At 42.7% G+C, this 10,589-nt stretch overlaps 1 pseudogene; it reads left to right on the top strand.

The window, feature by feature from the left end:
* The first annotated feature begins 1,047 nt into the window (after positions 1 to 1,047).
* Positions 1,048 to 8,101, top strand: LOC136357033 (uncharacterized; annotated as a pseudogene).
* Positions 8,102 to 10,589: the final 2,488 nt, after the last annotated feature.

Genomic DNA, 10,589 nt, shown 5'->3' with positions numbered 1-10,589 from the left:
GAACGTGAGTGTTAGTGAACGAACGCGAACGAAATGTGAACAAACGTGAACGAACGCGAACGAACGTGACTGAAACGTGAACAAACGTGAGTGTTAGTGAACGAACTCGAACGAACGTGAATGAAACGCGAACGAACGTGATTGAAACGTTAACGAACGTGAATGCACTTGAACTAAAAGTGTGAGAACGAACGCGAGCGAAATGTGTATGAACGAGATAATTAAACTATTATTGAACTTAGCATATATATATATATATATATGATTAGATATACTTGGAAACGTGAAATACATTATATGTTCCTTTGCATTTAGACTAATACATTTTTTTTGCATGTTGCAGAGAAGACGTCGTCGTCGCCGTCCCTCAAGCCGAAATGGTAGCTAGCCCTCGAAGGAATTCGCGCAGGCAAGTGATGTAAAGATGTGATTGTTAGGGATATAATATAAGATTGTTAGATTTCTAATATAAGATTATTAGATTATTAGAGTTAGCATATGTGAGTGTTAGAGATTATTAGATTATTAGACTTAGCATATTTGAGTGTTAGAGATAGTTAGAGATTTAATATAAGATTATTAGAGGTTTAATATACGAAACTTAATTAGACTTAGCATATGTGAGTGTTAGAGATTTAATATAAGATTATTAGAGATGTAATATTCGAAACATATTTGATTGTTAGAGATTTAATATAAGATTATTAGAGATGTAATATTCGAAACTTAATTAGACTTAGCATATATGATTATCTACCGTACAAATATACGACACTTAGACTTAGCATATTTGAGTGTTAGTTAGAGATAGTTAGAGATTTAATATAAGATTATTAGAGATGTAATATTCGAAACATATTTGATTGTTAGAGATTTAATATAAGATTATTAGGGATGTAATATTCGAAACTTAATTAGATTTAGCATATATGATTATCTACCGTACAAATACAGGACACTTAGACTTAGCATATATGATTATTTGAGTTTTAATAAAATATTAGTAGTGTTAATATTACGCTTAGCAAATATTTCTTCTATGAACAGATGGCTGATCGCGATGAGGAACAGATACTGTACGACACAATCGCATCGGGAAGCAGCCAGTATTGGAACGAAGAAGAGGGGAACGAGGATCCAAACCAGTACTTGAACGAGGAGGGGAACGCGGAGAGGGATGCAGAGGGGAACGAGGAGGGGAACGTGGAGAGGGATGCGGTGGGGAACGAGGAGGAGGCTAGTGGAAGTCATCCCTCCGCTGGACAGAAGAGGGCACGCGGACAACGAGGTGCCGCGAAGAAGATAGAGGGTCGGCACATCATAACTGAGGTGGACGCAGACGACCGACCTAGTGCCCCGGCACAAGCAGCCAAGAATTTTGTACGCCACAGCGGTTGGGTTGTGAGGGATAACGTGCCTGTCAGCAAGGTGTACTGGCGCAAAACAAGGGCACGCGGGGGTGATGACAGCTTCGTCCCGGAATCAGAGAAAGAGATGCTGTGGACCACAATGCTCAAGACGTTCACTCTCCCTGCGGGTACAGAGAACATAGTGAAACAGTAGACTCTTAAGAAAATGGCAGAACAGTTCCAGACCTTCAAGGGAGATCTGTACCGGAAATACATCCTGAAGGGGCAGACACCGAACTTCGACGTATTCCCGAAGCTAAGGGATCACTGGGACGAGTTCGTTGCTTACAAGACAGGTCAACAAGGGCAGGCGATGATGGAAAGAAACAAAGAAAATGCCGCCAAGAAGAAGTACCATCACCACTTGGGGTCAGGCGGCTATAGCGTCGCGATGCCGAAGTGGGAGGAGATGGAGGCAAGCTTGCTTGAGAGGGGTATCGAACCGGCCACCGCTAAGTGGCCTGATCGATCGAAGTTCTGGTACTATGCTCACGGTGGAACGCTCAACCTAGTTGATGGCTCCTTGGTCTTCAGCGATCAGATACGCGAGGCTGCGAATCGACTAACGGACGCAGTGGAAGCCTCTTCTCAGGGCACGTTCCGACCCGACAGAGAGAAGGACGAGCTGTCACTCGCCCTACAGACTCCCGAGCATCCAGGACGAACACGAGGGAAAGGCGTGATTCCCTGGAAGATGGGATTCAAGGAGGACATCCACACGTATAGGAGTCGGATGAGGAGCAAGAGAGATACCGAGGCGAAGATTGCAGATATTGAGTACAGGGTATCGAGCTACGAGCTCAGCATGCAAGAGGAGGTGGCCCGGAAGGTGGATGAATGCATGACAGCACATCGGTCACACGATCCCCAGCCGTACATTCCTCCTCCAATGGTCAGCCCATCAGGCAATCGTAGCAGCTGCGCCTCAACGGGGCAGGTAGTATCACATAGCATGGATGCCATGCAAACCCAGGACGAAACCACCTACCTCGTTGATGAGATCACGCATCGGACACCATGTGAGCTGCATATTCCCTTCAAGAACTTATCAATCAAGGTATGCTCGATGTAATATATGATTTTTTACTCGTACGTTCCGCAAGTTGCTGCTTAGGTTGATTACTAATAGATAACCTCTCATCACGTGAAGGTGGCGTCGGGAATGGCCATCCCAACAGACATTTCAGGGACTTACCACTGCAGGCCGATTCCAGCAGGATACTCGAGGGTCGAAGTTGAGCTGGTGGAAGCCGTGTACGAGGACCTCGAGTTGGACTATCCAGGAGGAGACGGTGAGACGCATCTACGAGACACAAGCCACGCCATTATACTATGGCGCAAGCGGTACATCATCCTCCTTGGGCGACAAGCGGCGTCTCGTGCACCATCTCCTCCGGCTCCGCCGTCTCCTCCTGCACCATCTCCTCTGGCTCCTCCGCCACCTCCTCCTGCACCATCTCCTCTGGCTCCTCCGCCTCCTCCGCCTCCTCCTCCACCGTGTCTGCCTGCACCTCCCAAGACAAGGTCTCGCCAAGCTCCACCTCCTGCCAGCACAAGGGCAACGAAGAAGGCCAAAGTTGAGACCACCAAAAACAAGGAGCCGCCGTACGGTTGCACTCAAGAGGAGCTTGACGCTTATGTGGCAGGAGAAGTGAAGAGGCAACTCAAGCCTCAGAGTCCTGAAAAGAAGATACCTATTGACCCGAGCGTGAAGAATTTCTTCAAGGGAATGTCCACCGCAAACAAGGAGGCCTTAAAGCTATCGGACTATGACCGAACACTTAGGAAAGCCTATTACAAGAAGTCCAAACCAGTTCCTCAGCTTGGAGAACAACCACACCAAGTGATCGGCGAAGACTTTGGCATAACGGATTTCATTTCGGACACCGGTCTAACCATGGCTCAGTTGGTTGGAGGCGCACCAATCCCGAAGGCGGAAGTGGCATACAAGTTTGAACTTGGTAAACCGCTTGTCAGGCCTGAGCAGCTGTAGTCCCTACTGACACAAATGTACAAATTCCATGAACGGTACATGGAAATGAGCGCCAATGGTAGAGAGATGTTCGGAGCGAGGATCAGAAGCCCCGACTTCTTGCAAGGAGAGGATGTTCTATGGATCCATTTCAAGGATGTCTTCGATCTGTACCATCGGGACGCCCTCGACGTCTCTCTTCTGAGCGCATGGATTTTGTAAGTATCTTTGAGTTCGATTTGTTTCGTTCAATAATTAGCTCCTGGCATATATGTAAGCAATAATAATTTCCTTTCATTGTTGTAGAATGGAGATTCAAAGGGCCCGACGGCGGAGGGTTTACGATACTGGGTTCATCGACCCTCGGAAAATCAACACCGAAATGCTCGACAAGTACGAAAAAGACACAGAGGACAATCTCATCCATCTCCTAACGCAGCAGCATTACAAGACGTTCATACTATTGCCGTACAACACAGAGTGAGTTTTTATTGTCGTTCGAACAAATTTCATTCCCATACATATCACATGTACATTCTGATATTTATCTCATCTCACGCATATTCCAGATTCCACTGGGTCCTGTTCTTTTTCGACTTGGACGCATGCAGAGTCACTATGTACGACTCAATGAATAAAGAGGAGAAGGTTTTTGACAAGGTCTTCCAACTGATAGACAGGTAATATAATGCCATCTATTCCAAAGTCGCAGGACTCTGTTGCTATTATGTTGATCTCGGGTAATATTTAATTAATCATAGCTTGCAACTGCACATGTAGGGCTTGGGATCGGTTCCGTCAATTGGTCCGCGAGGCTTGGAAAGAAAAACTTGGACGTAGGTTTCATTTTCCAGTGAGTACATGCATGATCCAAAATTATATTGAATTGAATCTCTAGTTACAGTTAATATAAAGAGTATATTAAATCTCTCATCGTTTCTCATGTAGTGTGCAAAGCAAGACAAGGGAACTAACTTATGCGGCTACTACGTATGCGAGTTTGCCCACTGCCTATCAAACCAAATATACACCACACGAGAGCTCGATGTACGTATACATAAACCATTCAAAATTTCATTGCGTATCGATTTGTTAAGTTGTTTATTAATTTCATATATTGATATGTCATTATTTTTCGAATGATAGCGTATTCACATGAGGGAAAAACTCCCACACAAGGATTTTATCATGGCTGTTCAAGAACAACTGATGGGGTTCATCAACGAAGAAGTCCTTAATCCCGATGGTGAATTCTACTACGACGGATCGACAATTCGTAACGTCGGTCCTTCCTCTTCTGACGTAACGCAGGCGTCGAAGTCATAGCTATAGCTAGCGAGCAAATGAATTGTACTATACATACATGTATATATATATATATATATATATATATATATATATTTATATATGTACGTACATTTACTTTAGTGTTAATATATATTTTGGTAACATATATGTACATAAAATGTTAAGTGCTTTAAATTATAAATATGTGTGTAATATATATATATATATATATATATATATATATATATATATATATATATATATATATATATATATATATATATATATATATATATATATATATATATATATATATATATATATATAAAATCAACCATGCAGCAAACAGGGCCATGCAAATAAAAAAAATGGTACATAGATCTTTAGTCCCGGTTCGTGTTACCAACCGGGACTAAATATCGATCTTTAGTCCCGGTTATTTTACCCGGGACTAAAGATTTCTATCTTTAGTCCCGGATTCGTAGTCCCGGTTGGACAACCGGGACTAAAAGGGGGTTATGAACCGGGACTACAAACGATTTCTCTACCAGTGATAGATCACCTTCAGAATAAAAGTAATTTTTTTTGAATAAGACAAACGGTCAAACATGTGTTAAAAAGTCAACGGCGTCAAACATTTCAAAACGGAGGGAGTATATATTTGTAGTGAAACATATGTCGGGCTAATCTAGCAAAACTACTACCATATATGAGGCTCATCAAGCACCAAGATCGATGTATGTAAAAAGAAAAAGAGAGGTGTGTAGTCATATGATCAAATTAATTTACTTACCTATGTATATGTGATAGTCAGATGTTGCTTTTACGGTTACCGAGTACTGTATTTTTTATATCGAATTCTAGAAACAGAAGAAAAATACTATATACTAGAAAGTGCTGATCTCTACACGTGACATACATCTGGGTACTATGAAGGAAGATTAGTTCGAGCAATCCAATGAATGGCAATACCTCATTATATACATATTTAAGATATATATTCAGTTAAGTACATCCATTGGAAGGTTTTATTATGCAACAAATATATTAGAATATCCAGCTAGCTGGCACGCGGTACATGTAGGTGCATCATTTCTACTTTTTATATCAGCCTTTGTTCAGCCCTTTCACTGGAACTAATTCTAAATTAATCACAACCTTGTACTCCGCTGGTAACAACGTATTCCGTTGAATATGCATGTATATCTTTTTCATACCGTTAACGACGTATACCATTGAATATATATAAATAGTACATGTACCCGACTACCTTATATGTGTAGTTGGAATCTCAAGACCACATCTTAAGTCCCACCTATATCTATATATGTTTCATTTGTTGATGTAGTATTATATATAACGTTGAACAACTCTTTATGAAAAAAAGAAGAAATAATAACCACTCACACAGTCTCTACAAGACTGTCGTCTTATTTTATTTTACATTAGGTTTAGGTCAGCCGCTTCAATTAATGTAGCTTATTCTATATCGACAATAGTCCCACGTGAATATCTCTTGACGTGTATATATTTCTCTTACATAGCATCAGTAATGAGGTAGTCCATTGAATTTGTAGTCTTGTATAAATAGTATATCTAACATATGTATATGTATGTTATTGGATTATATTGGTAGTTCATTAAATTACCAACTTCACGTGTTAGATGTAAATATTTCTATCTCATTACTGATGCGCGTGTATATTATTTTTATAGGGATAATTGCATCTGTGCCCCCACTTTCAATGCCAATTGCTATTTTACCCTCACTTTTTAGAGTTTACAGTTTTACCCCCACTTTTTGAATCTGAACCAGCCGTCTACCCTCACTTGTGACAGCCGTTTGGTTGGTCCCACTTTTGTGTTAAATAAATACAAAAGAAAATAAAAAAAAGATTTTAGGAAATATGAATTTACCTTTGTGCCCCTAGGGAATGGATAAGGCCCTGAGTCTATCCTCCCACGCCCGTGCGGCAACGACGTGCGCCCTAGGTGGTGGTCGCGGCGGCTGCGGGCGCAGGCGAGCAGGCGAGGCGGCGGCGGCCGCGGGGAGGCGGAGGCGGCGGCTGCGGGCGGGCGAGGCAGAGGCGGCCGCAGGCACGCGCGGGCGAGGCGGAGGCGGCGGCAGTGGCGAGGGAGCACGCGGAGGCGGCAGCGGCGGCCGCGGGCGAGGCGGAGGCGTTGGCAGTGGCGAGGGAGCGCGCGGAGGCGGCAGCGGGCGAGGCGGAGGCGGCTGCGGGCGCGCTCCTATGGCTGCATCCGGGTGTCCTCGTCCTGTCCCTGCTGCTACTCACCGTCAGCGGCCGGGCAATGCTGCGCCGGCAGCGGCGCCGGATGGCCGCCTCCCAGCGGCGGAGGATGAGCAGCTGGCGCTCGACGACGTCGCAGGCATCTACGAGCTTGCCAGGTGCTTCGGGTGGATTAGTCCATTAGTTACCCTTAGTTAATTACCCTGAAGATTTATGATGTCTGAAATTAATTTCAGCGTGTGATATTTTAGCTTTGATTTGGTTTTGTTTTTGCTTCAGATTGAATTAATTTGGCTGAGGCTAGTTGTGTCAAAATTCTATCAAAATGCTGTCGAAATTTTATTCAAATTTTGAAATTCTCTAGTATTTGTGATTTTTTTTATTAAAAATACAAAAACATCACAAAGATGCTCATATATAATAGAAAATAGAGGCAAAACCATACACAGCTGAAAAATGGGGGCAAAAATGCTATAACCACCGAAGGTATAAATGTCTTTTTCTTTACAACTAACACCGTTAAAACCGGCTGTTAGAAGTGAGGGTACACGGTTGCTTCAGATTCAAAAAATAGGGGTAAAACTGCAAACCCTAAAAAATGAGGATAAAACAGCAATTGGCTTCGAAAGTGAGGGCACGGATGCAATTGCCCCCATTTTTATATGGACGATGGTATTAGCCACGAGACGGTTCATTAAAATTGTAGAAATAGTACATTGAGCTTGTGAAGTTAGAATCTTAAGAGCGCACACATATATATTTTACTTGCAGAGTCTTGTAAACTATCTTGTTTACTCTTTTTATACTAGCTTAATTTAGTTCGGGCGCTTCGTTGAACTAATTATAAGCCGAGATACTGTCCCGTCCTTCAAGGTGATCTAACAATTCTGACATGATGCACATACTTGTACTGTACTAGCTAGTTGGATGGTGTATTTTATGTAGGATCGAATCATAAGAATTAAGCCAACCAGAGGGGGGGTGAATGGTTGATATACCCAAATTCGACGGAAATAAAAGTTACCCTCAAATTCGACGGATCGCGGTCTGACCGAAGTAGATGCACCGGTCTGACCGCCTGGATATCGTCGGTCTGACCGAGGTTGTAATACCGGTCGAATCGCCGAGATCAATCTCTAGCTCCTGTCGCCGCCGGTCTGACCGCTGGTGCGTCGCCGGTCTGACCGTCGGTAAGTTGCCGGTTAGACCGTCGAAACCCGGTGAAACACAAATCGAGGAACTCTCAAAATAGATAACAACTTTATTGCTTCTCTCTGTGTTTACAAAGTGCAACAACAACACACCTTACAAAAATCTCGACTAAACTAGCAACTCAATTGCTCTCAAAAGCGATACCGGGAAGCCTCACGCTCCCCCTCTATTTATACATGAGGTAGGCAGCCTAAAGCCACGAACCAAACTCATACTAATTAAGAGTCCTAAACACCTTAGGAAACCCTCTAGTACAAGACACAACCTTTACATAACCAATCGTACCAAATTTGGACTCCTTCCAAATTCGACTCCGCATCCTATACGCACACAATACCTCCATCGTATGCCATATAGAATCTTCACCAACCACGTGCATCAACTCTAGTCTTAGTATCCCGCATGATATCTGACCACCACGGACATCGTCTTACCACCAAGCCGACTCCCGGTCCATCACCGCAAATACTCTCCCGAGGTATCGAGTCACCTATACATGAAACAAACAAAGAAACCATATTCTGAGACCAAGCTATCCCCAACTTGACTCATTAGTAGCAAACAACAGTATTACATACTTATAGTATCCATCTAGAAGCCATAACCATGAAACAATCACGGATATCCAAAGAAACTATCCGAAACCGAAACCGACATAGCATTGATCGGTCAGACCACGGGTCGGCCGGTCTGACCGCTACACTTGAGCCGGTCTGATCGGCAACCTCCGCCCGGTCTGACCGGTCCCAACAAAACCGACAAAATAGTTGTATCCAAAACCACTTCGACAATAATCTCCAAATATCAAAACCAACAATCAGAGATGCCAATTGTTCATCACAGAATAAGAATCAAAACACACATTGATCTTACATTTTAGGCTGAGTTGGTTAAGAGGAGATGGGAACAAATCTCCTGTGCACGGAAAATAGAGCTGTCCATTAGCGCGTGATTAATTAAGTATTAGCTAACTTTTTTAAAAATGGATCAATATGATTTTCTTTAAATAACTTTCGTATTGAAACTATAAAAAAACACACACCATATTTAGCAGTTTGAAAACCGTACGCGTGAAATAAAAGAGACATGTGTTGGGAATGCAACAGCTAGCCTAATATGCCTGTTAACCAAACCTCCCTATGGATATATAGTTAATTGAATATATATAGGTCCTGTTTGGATAGAAGTGTTAGAGTTAGAGGTTAGAGTTAGTTTCTAGCTCTCAACTAAACCTGAACTAACTCTAGCCCTAGAGGTGTTTGGATGGAAGGGTTAGATTGACAATAAATATACTTTTCCAATCATTTGGCTCCTTTCCAACTGGATTTGGTGTGGCAGACTCATGTGTGGCCTCCTCCCTCTCACAAATGACACAAACAAATCATATTTCAAACCAAGCATCCGAAACACGATAAATTTTATTTGTCCGTACAAATGAGATGTCTCACTCAACATACATGATAGGTAGTTTAGTCCATACAAATGAAGCTAGACAAGAAAAAATTACACTCCATAAAATAAAGCTTGAGCTAATTCATCACGGAAGGCATTCATGTGGGCATCTTCAACAAGAGGTTCATCTGCTGGCCATTCGGATGCAACAAAACTAGGCATTGGGTTATAATTTTCATCCTCATCACAGGCATCAAATTCCCTATCTGCAATTCTGCTCTCTCGAATGAAATTATGAAGAGCCATACAAGCAACAATAATTCTAGTTTGCTTTGCTTTAGGAAAATTTGGCATGTTCAACAAGATCCTAAATTTCATCTTCAACACTCCAAAAGATCGCTCTATGACATTCCTAACTTTGGCATGTGCATGGTTGAAGGTTTATTTCATACCTTGTGGCGGCGGTCCATCGTTCCATTGCGCGACATGGTACCTTGTACGTGTGTATGGTGAAAGGTAGCCCGGCCGGTTTGGGTACCCCGCATCAACCACATAATACTTCCCTACATATTGTGAAAGTGAGGCACACAATGAGACTTAGATAAACAAGCGCAATTGGATAAGGATTGTTGCAAGATAGTTCAAGTAGCAAACCTGATGGTGGATGCAGAAATTTGTGATGATAAGTACTCACAGCATCTTTGAAAACTCTCATGTCATGTGCCGAACCAGGCCATCCCGACAACACAAAGGTAAATCTCATGTCGAAATCACAAACAGCAAGCACATTCTGACTGGTTTCATTGTGCCTGTTCAAGTACGGAACCCTCTTAATCTTAGGCACCACAACATTCACATGTGTCCCATCTATAGCTCCTATACAGTCATTGAAGTGTGACCAAAATGCTAGATTTTCCAAGTTTGGGTGCACCTCTGAAAAAGTTGGGTCCTTGGGTACAATTATGTCATGAGCTAACCTAAGGAGGCATGTCAAAACTCTGTTAAATGTCCTGCTTACTATCTCCAAAGACCTCCTTAAATGGTTATCAGCCTGTCTAACTGACTGTG

The sequence above is a fragment of the Oryza sativa genome, chromosome 6 (genome assembly GCF_034140825.1).
Source record: "Oryza sativa Japonica Group chromosome 6, ASM3414082v1".
Classification (NCBI taxonomy): domain Eukaryota; kingdom Viridiplantae; phylum Streptophyta; class Magnoliopsida; order Poales; family Poaceae; genus Oryza; species Oryza sativa.
Note: the sequence above shows the minus strand (reverse complement) of the source record. Positions and strands in the feature narration are given on the sequence as shown.